We start from the raw sequence: 12,134 nt of genomic DNA on the forward strand, positions 1-12,134 counted from the left end.
ATTTAATCTTGACTGTCCAGCCTCACCCGACTGATGGGCGTTCCCACCTGTCTTCTAGCCACCGAGCCTCCTGTTCAGGAAACACCCTCAGGGCCGCTATCAGTGCCGATCAAGGAGAGACAGCGCCGTGGGTGCTCAGCCTGGGGAGACGAACCATAAACTGCACGGCTCACAGTCAGCTAAGCGGCGGGTGAGACAAGGACAGGACAGGAGTGTGAAGGCTGCACCCGCTGCGGTGGACCGAGCGGTCAAAGCGGGCGCCGTGGACGAGGTTGGCTGTCAGCGTGGCTTCCAGTGAGGCCTGGGATGCAGACAGAGCGAGAGGAGAAGCCGTGGGACCGGCTAGGGGGAGCCCAGCAGGGAGGCTGCAGGAGGTGGCTCCGACATCCGGCCCCTATCCTTTCGGAGCACCCTCCCTCTTCTCATGAAGGTGGCCCTGCGGCCCCTCCCTGGGTGGGCCCAGCCTGCACCGAGATGGGTGCCCGGGAAGCCTGGACCCGGGGCACAGTGGGGCCCCGCCCTGCTGCTGGCCTACCCCCACCAGCCCCCCGCCCCCCACAGGAAAGAGGCCCTGCGCAGCTCATCTCAAGAACCTGGGAGACACCAGGGTGGCGAGCGCGCCTCAGACGTGATTCATAACCCAGGGTCCAGCTCAGCCTTTTCCGGGCACCTCGGGGGATGGGAGGCCAGCGGTAGGAGCTGCGCTGCCAACGGCTGCTTCCCAGCAGCGCCAGCCCCTCATGCTCCGCGCAGCGCCCGCTCAGCTGTGACCTGACCTCCCAAGGAAATGAGGCGCTCACGCGCAGCTCGCTAAGGAAGGTGGCCCTCAACTTCAGCATCCATAAGCTGCAAACGACCAACGCGACGCTTCAACAGCCCGTACTACCCTTAGCTAAAGGTTCCTAAGTGCTCACTTCTTCTTTTTTTTTAACAGTTTATTAAAATTTTTATTTTTTAATTAATTTATTTTAATTGGAGGCTAATTACTTTACAATACTGTAGTAGTTTTTGCCATACAGTCACATGAATCAGCCATGGGTGTACAGGGGTCCCCCATCCTGAACCCCCCTCCCACATCCCTCCCCAGCCCATCCCTCAGGGTCGTCCCAGGGCACCAGCCCTGAGCGCCCTGTCTCATGCGTTGAACCTGGACTGGCGATCTGTTTCACATATGATAATGTACATGTTTCAATGCTATCTCTCAAATCATCCCACCCTCTCCCTCTCCCACAGAGTCCAAAAGTCTATTCTTTACATCTGTGTCTCTTTTGCTGTCTTGCATATAGGGTCATCATTACCATTTTTCTAAATTCCGTATATATGCATTAATATACTATGTTTGTATGTTTCTTTCTGGCTTACTTCACGCTGTGTGATAGGCTCCAGTTTCATCCACCTCATTAGAACTGATTCAAATGCATTCTTTTTAATGGCTGAGTAATCCTCCATTGTGTATATGTACCACAGCTTTCTTATCCATTCATCTGCTGAGGGACATCTAGGTTGCTTCTTGTCCTGGCTATTATAAACAGTGCTGCGATGAACCCTTGAGTACACACGTCTCTTACTTCTGGTTTCCTGGGTGTATATACCCAGCAGTGGGATTGTGGGGTCATATGGCAGTTCTATTTCCAGATTTGTAAGGAATCTCCACACTCATCTCCATAGTGGTGTTCAGCTCAGTTCAATCATTCAGTCATGTCCGACTCTTTGTGACCCCGTGAACTGCAGCACACCAGGCCTCCCTGTCCATCACCAACTCCTGGAGTTTACTTAAACTCATGTCCATTGAGTCAATGATGCCATCCAACCATCTCATCCTCTGTCATCCCCTTGTCCTCCTGCCCTCAATCTTTCCCAGCATAAGGGTCTTTTCAAATGAGTCATCAGGTGGTCAAAGTATTGGAGCTTCAGCTTCAGGATTAGTCCTGCCAATGAATATTCAGGGTTGATTTCCTTCAGGATTGACTGCTTGGATCTCCTTGCAGTCCAAGGGACTCTCAAGAGTCTTCTCCAACACCACAGTTCAAAAGTATCAATTCTTTGATGCTCAGCTTTCTTTATAGTCTAACTCTCATATCCATACACGACTACTGGAAAAACCATAGCCTTTACTAGACCTTTGTTGCCAAAGTAATGTCTCTGCTTTTTAATAGGCTCTCTAGGTTGGTCATAACTTTTCTTCCAAGGAGTAAGCATCTTTTAATTTCATGGCTGCAATCACCATCTGCAGTGATTTTGGAACCCCCCAAAATAAAGTCTGACACTGTTTCCACTGTTTCCCCATCTATTTCCCATGAAGTGATGGGACCAGATGGGACCAGTTGCCATGATCTTCGTTTTCTGAATGTTGAGCTTTAAGCCAACTTTTTCGCTCTCCTCTTTCACTTTCATCAAGAGGCTCTTTAGTTCCTCTTCACTTTCTGCCATAAGGGTGGTGTCATCTGCATATCTGAGGTTATTGTTATTTCTCCCGGCAATCTTGATTCCAGCTTGTGCTTCTTCCAGCCCAGCGTTTCTCATGATGTACTCTGCATATAACTTAAATAAGCAGATTGACAATATACAGCCTTGAAGTACTCCTTTTCCTATTTGGAACCAGTCTCTTGTTCCATGTCCAGTTCTAACTGTTGCTTCCTGACCTGCATACAGGTTTCTCAAGAGGCAGGTCAGGTGGTCTGGTATTCTCATCTCTTTCAGAATTTTCTACAGTTTTATTGTGATCCACACAGTCAAAGTCAATATTGACTATTTGGCATAGTTGATAAAGCAAAAATAGATATTTTTCTGGAACTCTCTTGCTTTTTCCATGATCCAGCGGATGTTGGCAATTTGATCTCTGGTTCTTCTGCCTTTTCTAAAACCAGCTTGAACATCTGGAAGTTCACGGTTCATGTATTACTGAAGCCTGGCTTAGAGAATTTTGAGCATTACTTTACTAGCATGTGAGATGAGTGCAATTGTGCGGTAGTTTGAGCATTCTTTGGCATTGCCTTTCTTTGGGATTGGAATGAAAACTGACCTTTTCCAGTTCTGTGGCCACACTGCTGAGTTAATTTGCTGGCATATTGAGTGCAGCACTTTCACAGCATCATCTTTTAGGATTTGAAATAGCTCAACTGGAATTTCATCACCTCCACTAGTTTTGTTCATAGTGATGCTTCATAAGGTCCTCTTGACTTCACATTCCAGGATGTCTGGCTCTAGATGAGTAAGAGTGATCACACCATCGTGATTATCTGGGTCGTGAAGATCTTTTTTGTACAGTTCTGTGTATTCTTGTCACCTCCTCTTAGTATCTTCTGCTTCTGTTAGGTCCATACCATTTCTGTCCTTTATTGAGCCCATCTTTGCATGAAATGTTCCCCTGGTATCTTTAATTTTCTTGAAGAGATCTCTAGTCTTTCCCATTCTATTATTTTCCTCTATTTCTTTGCATTGATCACTGAGGAAGGCTTTCTTATCTCTTCTTGCTATTCTTTGGAACACTGCATTCAAATGGGTATATCTTTCCTTTTCTCCTTTGCTTTTCACTTCTCTTCTTTTCTCAGCTATTTGTAAGGCCTCCTCAGGCAGCCATTTTGCTTTTTTGCATTTCTTTTTCTTGGGGATGGTCTTGATGCCTGTCTCCTGTACAATGTCAGGAACCTCCGTCCATAGTTCATCAGGCACTCTGTCTATCAGATCCATAGTGGCTGGACTAGTTTGCATTCCCACAACAGTGTAAGAGGGGTCCCTTTTCTCCACACCCTCTCCAGCATTTATTTTTGTAGACTTTTGGATAGCAGCCATTCTGACTGGCATGAGATGGTACCTCATTGTGGTTTTGATTTGCATTTCTCTGATAATAAGTGATAATGAGTATCTTTTCTTGTGTTTGTTAGCCATCTGTACATCTTCTTTGGAGAAATGTCTATTTAGTTCTTTGGCCCATTTTTTGATTGGGTCATTTATTTTTCTGGTATTGAGCTGCATGAGCTGCTTGTATGTTTTTGAGATTAATTCTTTGTCAGTTGCTTCATTTGCTATTATTTTCTCCCATTCTGAAGGCTGTCTTTTCACCTTGCTTATAGTTTCCTACGTTGTGCAAAAGCTTTTAAGTTTAATTAGGTCCCATTTTTTTTCGGTCCCATTTGTTTATTTTTGCTTTCATTCCCATGACTCTTAGAGGCGAGTCACAGAGGATCCTGCTGCGATTTACCTCAGAGTGTTTTGCATATGTTTTCCTCTAGGCTCACTTCTTGTTCACATGAGCCAACATCTCGGGCTGTGTGGACACTGGCCTTTGAGGTGTCCTTGCCCTTCCTGAGCTCTTCTCCACAGCTGGAGCGGCCAGAGGACCAGGCGCCTCGAAGACACCTGTTCAACCACCTCCCCACGGGCTGCCGAAGTTTCTGCACCAGGGGCAGAAGGCCAGCTCCCTCCCTGACTTGGGCCAGCAGATAAGCACAGGCCCACCCTCCTACCAGGCACAGTCTCTGTGTGGTCTTCATCTTGCTGACCCAACAGAGGAGTCTGTTTGGGCCTGAAGATGCTCGCAGGGGCTTCCTGTCCCACGGTCTCCAGCGAGTGCACATCCCGCCACTGCGTCCCCTCCCACAACCTCCACCACTTGCCGGGATACTGTTTCCAAGGCGATCTCATCACAGGTCGGAAGAGGCGGCCCAGCCCGGGAGGGGGCTGCTGCTCTTGTTACAGCAAACTTCCCAAGACAAGGCTCTTGTCTTGTCTGCGACTGTGGCAACAGGACCTAACACAGCAACCGAGCCTCTTAAGGATGGTCTCCATCAGGCTCCTTCTTCCTTCTGTAGACCAAGCTAATCTTCTTAGTCCTCCCGGGCTCTCTTCTAAAAATGCCCTCCCCCTGGCCCCGAAGAGCTCACCCACCCAACTCCCTGCCCCGGGAATCCAACAACATGCATCACGCGTGTGAGTACTGCCCTGTCTGCCTGGGCTGGTCAACGTCCCTGCAGCCCCAGGAGCCTGGCCACAGCCCTGGTCATCAGGCCCCGCGTTCCAGCTCAGTGGCTCTACGGCTGAATGTGACCTGAGGCAGGCGGGTGGGACCAGTGGCGGGAGTCATCGACGCTGATGCCTACAAAAGAAAGGGCAGGCCCTCAGAAAGGGGGTTGAGTTCCAGGCTCACTTGTCTGTTGTCCTGGGTCTCCCATCCAGTGGGCGGAGGGCAGCAGAGAGAAAGAAGCAGGAAACAGAGACAGAGCTGGTTCCAGATGATGAGAAATGCTACAGGGGAAGTGAACAGGTGAGTCAAGCAGGAGCTGATTCCTGAGGGTCCTTCGGGATGAGAGGGCAGGGGCGCATCTCAGCTGAGCCTGAACGGTGGAGGAGAGCCTCGAGCAGGGCCATGGCCGGTGCAAAGGCCCCGAGGCAGCCAGGCTTGAGGTGTCTGAGGCTCAGCAGGAAAGCAGAGGTTGGGAGGAGCATCAGCCAAAGCACAGGCTGCGGTCACAACGGGGGCTCCAGAGAGTCCAGGGAGAAGCCTGGGGCTTGTGCTGAGCTCCATGGGAGAGAGTCATCGGGGTCCTGAGCAGGGCAAGGCTTGGTCTCATGCACATTTGGAGACCTGAACGCTGGCGCCTGTGGGGAGAGAGTCTGACAGGGACATGTGGAAGCAGAGAAATCAGGGTAGCAGGCTCAGCGGGGAGGTCGTGCTGGTTTTTGGATGAGGATCAGACGTGGGGAGCAGGTTGGGAGGGACTATGGCACCAGTGGGTGGATGTGAGGCCTCAGGCAGAAGGAGGACCAAGGATGAGTCTGGGGTCCAGGCACAGAAAATGGGCAAGTTGGGTGGAATTTACGAATTAGGGAGAACCAGTAGACAGCACATTACAAAGCAGAGACATCACTCTGCCCACAAAGGTCCATAGAGTCAAAGCTATGGTTTTTCAAGAAGTCATGTATGGCTGTGTGAGTTAGACCATAAAGAAAGCCGAGCACTGAAGAACTGGTGCTTTCAAATTGGAAAAGACTCTTGAGAGTCCCTTGGACTGCAAGCAGATCCAACCAGTCAATCCTGAAGGAGATCAACCCTGAAATATTCATTGGAAGGACTAATGTTGAAGCTGAAGCTCCAATACTTTGGCCACCTGATACAAAGAACTGACTCACTGGAAAAGGCCCTGATGCTGGGAAAGATTGAAGGCGGGAGGAAAAGGGGACGACAGAGGATGAGCTGATTGGATAGTGTCACCGACTGATTCAGTGGTCATGAATCTGAGCAAACTCCTGGAGACAGTGAAGGACAGAGGAGCTTGGCATGCTGCAGTCCATGGGGTCGCACGGTCCGGAATGACTTAGCGGCTGAACAACAAGGACAGGATAAGCGCACTTGGGACACGGCACAGAGCAAGGGTCCTGCACTCCTGGGCTCTACAGATCTGTGCAAAGACACCCCTCCCAACCCAGAAGGACTCTCAGAAGGAGAGATAAAGGCTTCCAGAGGAAAGGGGTCAGCTGTGCCCGACACCTCCCACAGTGGGAAGAATTCGTGTGGATCCACACAGACCATGAAACATGGCACCACAGTGAACGTGACTGCATTAGAGCTCCCAGCACCAGCAGGGAACTTACAGAGGAAAAAAAAAAAAAAAAACACATCATTTTGAGGAGAAAAGGCAATCACGGAAGAATGCACAGACTATGATTACATTTGTGTAAAATTCAGAGCGCGCCTAAACTCTGAAATACATTGTTTAGAAATAGTGCTTCTGTGTAGACGTGCTTCTGAAAAACAGCACAGCAGTGGTTGGCACCTATTCAGGAGGTAATTATTCCCGGGGAGGGTCGCGGCTCCCAAGGGTGCTGGGGTACGGAAACAGCTATTTCTTGGGCTCAGAGGGAGGTGCTGGTGGGGGTCTATTGTATCAGCACTCTTTATGCTTGGCATAAACACAGACAAGTTTATGTGTGCAGGCCGGATTGCCAGTTCTTTTCAAAGGAAGAACGAGCTGGAGCTAACTGTGGATGGCAAGCGCATCTCGAGTGATGGGAGTTCCTCAGGGAAGGTGGCACCAGGTAGGTCCCAGGGGAATTTTCTAGATGGATGACCTAAAACAGGCCAGCTTGTTCATAGGAAGGGTTCGCAGCTGGATCTCCACTGAGAAAATTCTGCACTTGATGTGGCCCAAACGTCTTAACACCTCGACGAGTTTCATCTTGCATCCGTAACATGAGTTCACGTGTGGATAACAAACTAGACAAAGTCCTCTCTTGTCTGTGTAAATCCAATAAGTTTTCTCCTAAAAGCGGCTCATTCTCCCCATTAGAAACACATATGTCTTTCTCACGGAAGCCAGCTGAGTCTCCGGCACTCTGGGGAGTGAGTAATTATACTGCAGCAGGGTATCTGTCTCTACAAACCTCTAAAATGTTAATATGTATTATGACATGTTTGATTAGAGTGGAGGAGGAAACAACTCCAGGGTAGAAAGAGAAGAGGCTGCACGCCCGGACGGCCGGGTTACTGTGGTTACACAGCCTGGCTCGGCAGCCGCGGATTCCGCTGATGGGACACGCGGACGGCTCCGCAGAGGCCACGAGGACTGTCTGGCTTGGCGACTTTGCTGCCTTGCCGTACAGCCTGGCTGGTAAGTTCCTGATAGAGAAAAGAAGAGTCACTTCCCAGCTGTTCTGCGGCAGGACAAAATGTTAGATTTAGCCCGTGAAACGGCTCTGGGAGCAAAGGAGCAGGTGGTAAACGGCTTCCAAGGCAGACGGCGCTTTTAACGGCCGTGTCCACCAGTCACTCGCTGAACCGGGGGCCATGGCGGTCACTCACGCTCAGCCGTTTTCACGCGAACGCTTATGAAACGGGGGGTGAAGTCTTAAAAACTGCTGCCGTTAGTCTTGAAAAGGATCACTTTGTTTGTTTCATCAGACAGGAGCAGACGCTGGTGTGGCGTGGTGCTTTACCCTCCCTAAGGTGGGCGCCCCCTTCACACTCCCCTGTAACATGGAGGGGTCCGCTGAGGCGTGCAGGTCAGAAGGCCCCCCCGGAGGCGGCTCCCCCTGAAGAGGGCAGGAAGCAGGTCCTTCCGGCGGATCCTTTGGCACGGCTTCAGTTCTCCCCTGACAAGCTCCACCTTCTCCTTAAAAACTGAAAAATAGGATGCGAGGTATGCTCTTCCCCTGAACACGCTCCTTCCTCGACCTGAGAATTCCAGGGCTTCAGGGGCAGTCGGAACTAAGGCAAAGGGCGTTAGCTGAGACCCGCTGGAAGGAAGCGAGAAGAAGGGCAGCCCTCCCCGTCTGCTGACCCTCTTTAACCAGCTGCCCGCCCACGTCGGAGTGCCCTCCGGTGAGGTCTCTCCAGGTGAGCCCTCCTCTTCCCTCCTCGTCCCTCCTCTTCCCACCCTTCCCCCGACCTCGCCCCTGGTTCAGGAGCAAGCATGAGAGAGATGGCGTCAGAAGTTACAGCCATCGCGTGAACAAGTGGAAGCTCTGTATTCATCCCACGGGGAATGCACACTGAGGTCCGGGCAGTTGCTGGAGGGTTGGTCTCGGATGGTGCTTCAGGCCGGGCAGGGAGGGGACAACACATCCTACCAGCGGGTGACTCCCAGGCTGGGCAGGGGCGCGGCAACCACACAGGCCAACGTGAGCCAGCGGGAGAGCCCGGGACACGCAGGGCCGTCCAGAGGAGCTGTGGCAAGGACTAACTTGGCTGTGCGTGCCAGCAGTGCTCTGGGAGAGGAAACTCGCTTCTGAACTGAATGTGGAATGGGTCAAGGGGCTCTGTAAATAGAGCATCTTATTTGAAATCCAAAGCCGCGATCAAGGCCATCGTTCAGCGGTGCTCATGGCTGATCTTCCTTCCAGCACCAAGCCTTCCTTTGGGTCCTTCAGTTACTGGATCAGAACTCTCCAGGGAGCTTCTGCACACACTAATCGTGGTCTCCGCCAGGCAGGTGGACGTCTGGACCATGAACTAGGGCTTCTCCATGGAGGCACCTCTAACATCTGGGGCCAGATTATCCTTCCCACGGGGGCTGTCTCAGGGTGCCACGTGTGTAGCTGAATCCCTGATCTCTACACCAGCAACAACCACCAGGTCTCAACAAAGAGTACCTCTGGCTGTGGGTGAGGGTCCCTGGGAGCAAGCTTCCCTCCATTGAGAATCACACAGCTAAACCACACAGGGCTCCTGGGGTTATCAGGCTTTTACTACCAAACCAAGGGCATAAATAAAAGTCTAAATCATTTATCTAAAATGGAATTATCTTCTAAATAGAAACAGGATGACTCAACTGTAGACACTTTGAAGTTTGCACGCTTTTGTGACTTTCCTGGAGGTCCAGCGGTTCTGAATCCAACTTCCAGTGTGAGGAAAACAGGACCCACCCCTGGTTGGGGAACTAAGATCTCACATGACGTAGAGCAACCAAGCCCATGCCCTGCAAGTACTGAGCCCGTGCCCTGGAGCCCAAGAGCCACAGCTAGACGCCCCAGTTCAGGTCACCTCAGTTGCTCAGTTGTGTCCAGCTCTCTGTGACCCCATGGATCACAGCATGCCAGGCCTCCCCACCCATCACCAACTGCCCGAGCTTGCTCAAACTTATGTCCATTGAATCGGTGATGCCATCCAACCATCTCATCTGTCATCCCCTTCTCCTCCTGCCCCTAATCTTACCCAGCATCAAGGTCTTTTCAAATGAGTCAGCACTTCACATCATGTGGCTGAAGTATTGGAGTTTCAGCTTCAGCATCAGTCCTTCCAATGAATATTCAGGACTGAGCTCCTTTAGGATGGACTGATTGGATCTCCTTGCAGTCCAAGGGACCCTCAAGAGTCTTCTCCAACACCACAGTTCAAAAGCACCAATTCAAAAGTCAGCGCAGGCGCCGCAGAGAAGGAGCCCACGTGCTACAACCGAGACCGACACAGCCAAACGGATCAACATAAAAGTCGATTTGGGCACAGAGCAGTCTTCACGGGAGGCGATTCTCTGAGGCTCTGAAACCATTGCTGGCGATGCTGCTCAGTCCCCTCGGTTGCCCTCCCTCCTCCCCACCTGCCTCACGTGGGTTAGGGGTCTCCTAGCAGAAAGCACGGACCTCCACTGAGAGTCGGGACCACCCACTCTTCAGCCTCACCGGATCTCATTCCGTGGGCTGCTGACAGTGGTTAAAATCCCACGCTGACAGACCCACTATCTGCCCTTGGTCTCTTTCAAGTCTGGTTTCCAGAAAGCATCCCAGGGGAACGCTGGGAAGGGTTTCACCGTGGGCACGAGCAGTCCCTCTCAAATGCCTCCTGCTGACGTCAAGAGGAGTAAGGCAGGAGGTCCTGCCTCCCCAAGAACCACTTCCAGGGGCAGCCCTGGCGGAACCGCATGCACCACTGATGCCTGGGGCTGGCCAAAGAGCCCAGAGGGCGCCCGACAGGCTGGGGCCATCGGCCCAGATGCACAGCCCCGGGCCCAGCCCTGCAACCATCAGGGCTTCCAGGAGAGAGGGACCGGTGGCCACACCTCAGAGGCTATCTCAGCAGCCACCTGGTGACTTCGGCCCCGTCACGCTCCGAGAGCCACTTCGGCAGTCTTCTGCAAGAGAGATCCACGATTCTGCCTTTGCCTAACTGAGCACACACGATGGCGAATTTGATTATGGAGCTTACAAAACACCAACACGGAAAGACGCCTGAGGATCATGTCGCTTTATAAACCACAGGAGACGCGAAGAGTGAAGCCGCCCCTGGGGTACACAGGTTTGGTTTGGGGTTCTTTCTAAGACTAATTTGCTCAGAAAATAGTGAGTCATCCTTAATAAATGCCAATGGACCTGAGGGATTTTAACCAAAACCTTGACGCAGCTGTGAATTATGTTCCACACAAGAGATTATCCACGCGCTTCATTTATTTCCCCCGTCACACCCTAAGTGCGTGTTCACTGACATGCTGAAATAGAGATAACAGTCTGTTCTTGAGAACACAACTTTCTATTGACCAACTAATTTACCAAGTTAACATAGAAACACGCACGCCCAGGCCCAGGGTTAAGAAGACCACAACACTCACACTAGGAACAAGCCCAGAAAGCCAGTGACTCTCCCCAGCCTGGGAAGCAATGAAACCAGGTCATCTCTAGTTCTCCCACAAAGATGCATTTGTGTGTGTGTGTGTGTGCGTGTGTGTGGGGGTGTGTGTGTGTGCATATGTGTGTGCTTGCGTGCGTGTGTGTGCGTGTGTGTGTGTGTGTGCCACAATCCAGTGGCGTCTCTGTCCCTGATAATAGAGCCATCAGTGATATAACCCTGCAGGAGGAAACGGCAGCACGCTCCAGTGCTCTTGCCTGGGAAACCCCACGGACAGAGGAGCCTGGGAGGCTACAGTCCACGAGCTCGCAAAGAGTTGAGCGTGACTTAGCGATTAAACAAACAACGATACGGTACTAGTATACAATTCTGGGATTAACTCTGGTATAGGATTAATAATCCCATGGAACTTCTATCCAAGTCTCACTGCATCATGTGAAAACCTAGAGCTCCAATAAACAGTGCTAGCTCACAAGGCCCCAGCACTTGCTAAACGCCCTCCAAATCAACCCTACTTTCGTGACATGTAAGGACGGACGGACCCAAAGGTGCACTCGCCAGGATGGCCGGGGCACACGTCTGCTGGTGACAGTGAGCAGGCCCACGTGTGCAGGCTGAGGACAGCCAGTCCAGGAACAGGCCCTCCAGCTCCCTCATCCTCATCCCCATCCCTCTCCTCCCTGTGACCCTCATCCTGCACCTCAGCTCACAACACCAGTGTCCGCCAGCCCCGCCTCAGCCCCGAGAACTTTGAACAGCAGGCCCACTGCACGAGGGGAATCAGAGCCTTGGTGGCCCCTTGGTGCTCAGCCACAGGCTTTGGTGGGCCCCTGCACAGGCCCTGCCGTGATGGGGAGACCCACACCTTGTGCTCAAAACAGGCCTGGGCCAGCCCAGGAGGGACGGCTCAGTAAGAGCCCCAGGCGTGTCTGCCCTGTGTACTTTTCTGTTTCATTAACTCGGATGCATAGTTCTTTTCCAGCACATTGCCTACGCTTTCTTGCAAGTTCTGCCTCAGACAATTAGATATTTCTCTGTTATGCACATCATTCCCCGTGAAGAGTAAGTAAAGGCGCGCCTC

The 12,134-nt window shown here is 51.6% G+C and overlaps 1 protein-coding gene across 1 annotated transcript in view; it reads right to left on the bottom strand.

The window, feature by feature from the left end:
• TCERG1L (transcription elongation regulator 1 like) overlaps positions 1-12,134 on the bottom strand; it is a 193,913-nt gene that overhangs the window by 142,623 nt on the left and 39,156 nt on the right. The window lies entirely within an intron of this gene.

The sequence above is a fragment of the Ovis aries genome, chromosome 22 (assembly GCF_016772045.2).
Source record: "Ovis aries strain OAR_USU_Benz2616 breed Rambouillet chromosome 22, ARS-UI_Ramb_v3.0, whole genome shotgun sequence".
Taxonomy (NCBI): Eukaryota; Metazoa; Chordata; class Mammalia; order Artiodactyla; family Bovidae; genus Ovis; species Ovis aries.